This window comes from Ursus maritimus, unplaced genomic scaffold (genome assembly GCF_017311325.1).
Source record: "Ursus maritimus isolate PB19 unplaced genomic scaffold, ASM1731132v1 scaffold_31, whole genome shotgun sequence".
Classification (NCBI taxonomy): domain Eukaryota; kingdom Metazoa; phylum Chordata; class Mammalia; order Carnivora; family Ursidae; genus Ursus; species Ursus maritimus.
Window position 1 is genome coordinate 28,147,637 of NW_024425675.1, and position 7,657 is coordinate 28,155,293.

The window sequence follows — 7,657 nt, forward strand, 5'->3', positions numbered from 1 at the left end:
AACTTTAAATTCGTGACTCCTGGCAAACGGGCCTGGCCTTGGCTGCATCGGAGAGCGAGCAGGCCCCTTTCATGCAGGAGGGTGCAGCCAGGGCTCCCCAAAGTCAGAAATGGGAGGGGCCCACGGAGAGTGGATCCCGGGGGCTGGGGCCGGCCACTGGTTGAGAGAGAAGCCTTTTTTCTTCTGCCCCCAAGGGTTTTGTCCTTTTCTCCGTGGCCTCTGCCGTCCAGATGGCAGTACCCCGGCCCAGTCATCTGCACAGAGACAGGGTAGTGAGATGGGCCGATTTACCCCCAAACTCTGTGCCAGCAGCGTCTGAAATCCCTGGCAAGCAGCCTCGCTCCTCATGGAGCTGCTTTAAAATATGCCATTTAATTAGGCTGTTTAAGTCATCTGTGAGGGCAATTACTTAGCATCCCTGTATTAGATTTTCCAGTCTGGAAACTGGAGTCATCATTCTGCCCCCCCACCCCCACCCCTGCCCCCTGGAGTCCGCTGACTCCGCTGTCTCCCTCTTCCTTTTGCTGACCTAGCTCCCCTGGAGCTGTCCTCCTCCTCATCTCCCCGCACCCGGTGCCTCCCGGGTCACAAGCAAGTGAGGGGGAACCCAATAAACTGGCTTCAAAACAGCTTCGCTAAGCCCCCTGGGGACACCAGTCTCCCTGGCGCCTGCTCCCCATTTCTCTGCCACGTGGTCCCAGCTGTGCCCATGGTGAGGCTGTCACTCAGTGGCCCAGAGTGCACGCCGATTTTAGGCGGCTCCCAGTGCATGCCAGCCTCTCTCTGGGGGCACTTCCCAAGGTCCCCAGGTCCTCCCTCCCAGACCCACAGTTGCTGAGCATGCTTTGGTTTTCTTGAGGAAAAGCAGCTCTGGCCAGGGGCACCCTGGAATCCAGCACAGAAGATACTGGGGATGACAAGGCGATGGGCTCCTGGAGAGAGGAAACAGTTGCTAGGTTTTGGGTGGGCTCTCCTTGGAGTAGATAAGGGGGACGACCGGGTCTGGTGACCACAGGGTCCTGGCTGTGAGGCCTGCCTTTAACTCCATGACACAAGGGCTCTAGGGCACTGGGATGAGGTGAGGCAGGGGCGGTGCCCTGGCCCCACATCTAAAGAGGTGCTCACTCTCAAGAGCAAGCAATTCTCTCCTGGTTCCCCTCTCCCCTTTGGGGCACCCTCAGGCCCCCAGTGGGGTGCTAGATGGAAAGTGCCAGAATGAGAGTCTGCGTGGCTGCCATCCCCCAGATTACGTCCCTGCACCTGAGTGTTCCCTTCTATAAAATGGTTGCAGTAAAACCCTTAAAGGCCTGCCCTACCTACTTTTGCAGGCTTGCTGTGAACACGTAACCTGTCCTGTGAGAGGATGGCAGCCCCCTCCCAATGCACCCAGTGCCGGGGTGCAGCCGTGCAAGCTGCTGGGACCGTCCCTAGGAGCCTGCTCTTGTCCCGCCCAGCTCAGCATCTCCAGCGAGGAGGCTCACTTGGGGTAGAGAGGGTCAGAGAGGGTCGCCAGGGCTGAAGGCACTGGCCAAGACCTCCAGCCTGGGGCCCTGGAAGGAAGGCCTCCAGTGCCACTGCCAAACTTCCTCCAAGAACAATGAGAGAGGAGATGCTGTTTTCCCCGACGGGGAAGCCCGTGGGGCGTGGCGGCTGTGGGTCTTGGCCAGGTCAGGCAGAGCACCGGGAAGGGCTCTCCATGGAGCAGGCATCACCCCGCCCAGCCCTCCCCAGGGCTCCTGGGCCAGCTGTAGGAGCTGGTTTCTCCTGCTCTCCAGGGCCAAGGTTGGTCATTGCCACTAGTGTTAACGGCTACCAACACCGTACAAGCCACTTGTTGATTGCCATCAGTACCCACCATAAGATGTTTTTGTGAAGACGCTATCTGCACTTTCTAGAAGATTCCAAGCTACTTACGGAACATGCAGACCAGCATGGCAGAATGAAAGGCAGCACGGAGGGCTAAGGCCAGGGACTCTGGAGCCTGTCACCCTGTTGTGAATCCTGAGTTGGCTGCTTACTGGAAATATACCCTGGGCATGTTCCTTAATTGCTCCGTGCCTCAGTTTCCCCTCTGAAAATGGGAATGAGGGTAATTATGGCATCCACTTCACTAAGCTGCTATGAGGAGCAAATGAGTCACTGTTTGCAAAGCCCTCAGAACAGCCTCTAGGGTTACATCCACCCAGGGCCTGTAAAATAAGTAACATATAAGGGGGAAATTAGAATGTGGCCACACAGATGGGAAGAGACGGTATGCAGTTTTTAAGGTGAGGCCTGGCGGTTTTCCAGCACGGGTTTTGTTTTCAAGCCTAGTTTCAGTTGCTCTATGTTTGGGGTTTGTGGGCGCGGCTCTCCCAAAAGCAGCGGCCTGCAGTCTTGCAAATCATCGTGTAAATCACTTCTCTGACATGTTGGGGTGGACGGCAAGGGTTCCAGGGGCTCCTGAAATCAGTGCTGCCGCATGTAATGAGAAGGGCTTTGGCTGAGGTCACGGAGCACGATGACATCTGAGGTAGTGCGTGGGCTGATTCAGACAAATCGAGGGACTGGGTGAGAACGGGACAAGTGGACCTTTATATAATGTTACAACCCCGTTGGGTAGAGCCATCTCCAGTCCTCCCAAGACTCGGAACACAGATAAAGATGGTGACTTCCCTCTGCTCCAGCCCAGGCTAGGTGCAGGGCTGGGGTGGAAAATATGCTTTCCTGGCACCCATGGGTCCTCAGAAGAGTGGGTCCCTGTGATGCACCCACAGGGGGACAGCCCTCTCAGTAGTGGGTCCCACCAAGGGCCATAATGTGGGCTGGCAGCTTATAGGCTCAGCCTGTGCTGGGGAGAGAGAGGGTCATTGGTCCCTCTAACTGATGGAGCTCCCTGGGTACGGACCTTACCCCTAACAGGCATAGCTTGACGATATCAGGGCGGCTGGGAGTTCGGAGGTTGAGTTGTGCAAGCGTATTGAGGCTGGCCGGACATTCAGAGTCCAGGGTCTTTCAGGCAAAAATAACTCCTGAAGCTTTTAAAAGCACACAGCTGAGTCACTGATAACCAGTGAAAACCACTGACAAACGTTCACTATGCTCCAGGTGCTCATCTTACGAGCTTTATCTCCATTGTACATACAACAGACACACAGAGAGGGTAAGTAACTGTTTCAAGGACACACAGCTTATAAACACTAGAGCTCCATTCAAACCCAGCCAGTTCGGCTCCAGAATTCTTGCTCTTGACCACAACATTCAACAGCCCCAGAGCTATAGCCCGACATACCTACGCTTTAAATAGGGCACTGCAACCCGGATTCAGAATCCATCAGCCACCAACTTCCAAGACCTGTACGAGTTACCTGAGGGAGTCCCAGCCCCGGAGCAGGGCAGGGGAGCAGGTGATAAACCAGTGCGCCCCCGAGGGTGCCCCCCTCCCACCCGCGGCTGCTTTCGAAGACGCCCGGGCTCCTATTGGCTCCCACGGGGTTTGTGAGTGATTAGAACCCTTTAGACAATTTCCCTGCAGCTGAACCTCCCCCATAGTGATTTTCTCAAAATTACTGGTTTGGGCCCATTCTCCTCCTCTCTTATGAATAAGTCCCCAGTCATCTGAAGCACGCTCTGCCCGCAGCTCTGTGTCATCTGTGAGTCTGAGCGGCCTGTTTTCATTCCAGTCACTGATTAAACAATGAAGGAGCAGCACGGGGCAAAGACGCATTCTTCGCTTACTGTTATTTAATCAACTGCAGATGGGTCCCCCGCCGGATCCCCGCCCGGCGCATTTATCCGCAAGGGTGTAACGGGAAAGCTCCTTGTTCCCCGCCACCCTGCGGCTGCTCTCCTAGCTTCCAGGCTTCTGTGGCCCCCTGTTTACCTTTCCTCGGGATCCTGTGCCCTCCCCGACTTGGGGGTGGGGTGTGTCCTTGGGGACAGGTTCTGAAACCAGAGCTGCTGCTCGGCATTCCCTCTATTGTCTTGAAAGCCAACGGAGCAGAACAAACCTGCCTGGGATTTGCATTAAGCTCGGTGCTTTGGGAGGCCCGGGGCCAGCAGCAGCTGTTGCCAAGGCAACCGGTGGGGCAGAAAAGAGTAACAGACAAGAGCCCCCAGGAGCCTTGGCCTCCAGGGGGTCAAGGAGTTGAGGGGAGGCCAGGGGTTGGGCCCAGGTCCAGGGTTCAGGAGCAATTGTTCCAAACGTCAACGGCGGATCCCCCGCTGGCTCCCCGTGGCCAGCTCCACTGACAGGTGCTCCTGAGGGTCGGCCTTGTCAGGGGTCTACCCGCCTGGCCCTCCCTCCTGGCCCTCGTCCCTGCCCTCCTCCTCTCTTGAGATTCTGACCCCCCCGCCCCCCGCCTGCCTTTCCCAGGTATGAGAGCAACAGCATCAAAAGGGTGAAACATCAATAAAAATCAGATGAAAACAAGGCCTGGGAGGGACGGGTGGTGGCCACACTGGCAGACCCACCCTGCAGCCTCAGCCAGCACCTTGACCTCCGGAGGGCCTGCCCCAACAACATCAGACACTGCCAGGAGGACCCCCCACGATGGTTTCCTCCCTGGGGAATCACGGGTGCCTTTGTCCTTTGAAGACCTACCTCCGGAGGCTGGCCAAGCCCTTTCTCTGCTCCGTCTCCTTGCAGCCACACCTGAGGAGCCAGCCTTCCCTCCGTGCCCAGCTCCTTGCCAGTCCCAGCGCTGGAAGAGGAAAGCCCAGTGGGGTCTCGGTCCTTGTGGACTCCCCTCGCCGAGCACAGGCTTAAACCATTCCTCACTTCTTCACACCCCACCTACGGGCTCCATGTTTTTGGTTAGCTCTGTCTTTCTCAAAATATCCCTCAGAGGCATGTGTTTAGAATTCAGATTCCTGAACCCCACCTGAGACCCACAGAATCGAACACAAATAAACAAAATCTAAATAAATAAATAAATAAATAAATAGGGCGCCTGGTGGCTCAGCCTGTTGAGCACCGACCCTTGGTTTCGGCTCAGGTTGTGATCTCCGGGTCCTGAGATCGAGCCCCACATGGGGCTCTGTGCTCAGCGTGCTTGTCCCTCTCCCTCTGCCCCTCTCCCCCCCCACCTCCCCTGCTCATGCACACACGTGTGTGTGCACTCTCTCTCTCAAATAAATAAATAAATAAATAAATAAACAAACAAACAAATAAATGAAATCTTACCCCCCAAAGAACAAAAGCCCAACTCTGGGAAGGTTGCCTGGGATTCTGTCTTGGACAAATTGCTCCCAGGGATGCTCATGTCTGGACAAGGCTGGGAACTGAGGCCAAATCATGTGTTTCTCTTCTCAGGTCCAGCCCCTTCCTCTGTCTCTGGGCCTCAGGGGCACCCTTTCAGCGGCGAGGTGGGACTGATCCACATGGGTGTGCCAGTCTGCTCACACCCTGCCCCCTGCCAGGTGGCCCATGGCCCACCCTCAGCTTCACGCCAGCCCCATTGGCTCTGTCTGTTCCCTTCTCCATTGTGGTCATTCCTGGGGTCATCTGGGTGCCGTTGGGCCGCTGTGCTGTGGGCAGTGCATTGGTGCCTATTGGCTGCAGCGGCTTGAGCCCCATAGGACATGGGTGGGAGCCCTGTGATGCCGACCAGGTATCTCAGATCTCCTGGCTCCAGGAGCTGGACTGGAGGTGACACACCCGTGACATAAACAGCACCGCCATATGCCTGTACCCCACCAACACTCTAACATCGCGTTCTGCTGTGCACTGTGGCAGCACCAGCTGCTGTGGGGCTGGAGTTCAGTAGCTCCGGGGGGCAATCCTGGCTGCCGCTGCCTACTGCTGGGATCTCAGAGCACTCAATTTCCCTATCTGTAGGACACAGAGAGCAATGAACTTCACAGCATTGCTGTGAACATGACGTATGGAGAAGGTCCAGCAGAGTGTTTTGCAGACTGAGCAGTCAAAACGTGATTGCTCCCTTTCTGTTTCTCTTTTCTCTTTCTGATGAGATACAATTTGATTGATTAAACCCCTCCCATTTCTCCTTCTTTCTGGTCCTATTAAAATACTTCTGAAAAACGTCAATATATAAAAATCAATTGTATTTCTGTATAATAGCATTAAACAATTAGAACATGGTATTTAAAAAGACCAATGTCATTTACAATATTGTTTAGAAGCATAAAATACTTAGAAAGGAATTTAAGGAAAGATGTGGAAAAATTCAATGCTCAAAATACTAAACATTGCTGAGACATATGAAAGAAGACACAAATAAATAGAAAGCTATCCTATGTTCATGGATTGGAAGATTCAGTATGAAGGTGGCAATTCTTCCCAAGTTGATGTATAGCTTTGGTACAATCCTAATAATAATTCCGATAGGACTTCATTTTTTAAAAATGGAAATTGACAGTTGGGTTCTAAGATTTATTTGGAAATCCAAAGACCTGGAAATAGCCAAAAACGATTTAGAGAAAGAAGAAAAATTTGGGGGGCTTATACTACCTGACATCAAGGTTTACTGTGAAGCTCTGTTTATTAAAGCAGTGTGGTATTGATACGGGAAGAGACAAATAAATCGTTGGGACAGAACAGAGAGTCCAGAGATAGACCCACACTTACAGGGACAGCTGGTCACTGACAAGGTCATTGAAGCAATCCACTGTGGGGAAAGGATGGTCTTTTTAACAAATGGTACCAGCACAACTAGAAAACCACAGGAGAAAAATGAGCGTGATCATTACCTCACCATACACAAAGATTAATTCAAGATGGATTATAGCAAAAATATGAAAGCAAAACCCATAAAACTTTTAATGGAAAATGTAGGGTAATAGCGGTCTGATCTACGGGTAGGCAAAGATGACTTTGCCAGAGCACAGAAAATAGAACCATAAAATAAATAATCGAATTAGACTTCACAACAATTAAGAACTTGTGCTCATCAAGGCCAGCCTCAGAATAGACAAGCCACAGACTGGGAGAGAATATTTGCAAGACAGATTATCTAACAAAGGACTTGTAGTGAGCATATATAAAAGATTCCTACAACTTAATTAAAAATACCAATTAAAAAATGGGCAAAATGGGGCGCCTGGGTGGCACAGCAGTTAAGTGTCTGCCTTTGGCTCAGAGCGTGATCCCAGCATTACGGGATCGAGCCCCACATCAGGCTCCTCCGCTAGGAGCCTGCTTCTTCCTCTCCCACTCCCCCTGCTTGTGTTTCCTCTCTCGCTGGCTGTCTCTATCTCTGTCAAATAAATAAATAAAATCTTTAAAAAAAAAAAAGGGCAAAAGACTTGCCAAACCCTTCATGAGGGAATAAATTCAACTGGGCAATAAATACATGGAAAGGTGCTCAACATGATTACTCATTATGGTTTGATTTCATGAAATTCAATGGATTAAATTGATTAACTTCATGAAATTAAAATCATGATGAGATACTGCTTCACCCACTAGAATGGCTAAAAGTAAGAGGACTTACAACTTCAAGTGTTGGCAAGAACCCCCATACATTGCTGGTGGGGGTATAAAATGGCGACACCACCTTGGACAAAGGTGGGGCACTTTCTTACACAGTTAAACAGATACACTATGACCAGAAATCCCACTCCTAGATCTTCATCACAGGGAAATGAAAACACACATCTACGATAATATGTGTACAAGAATGTTCATAGCAGCTTTATTCATGATAGCTAAAACCTG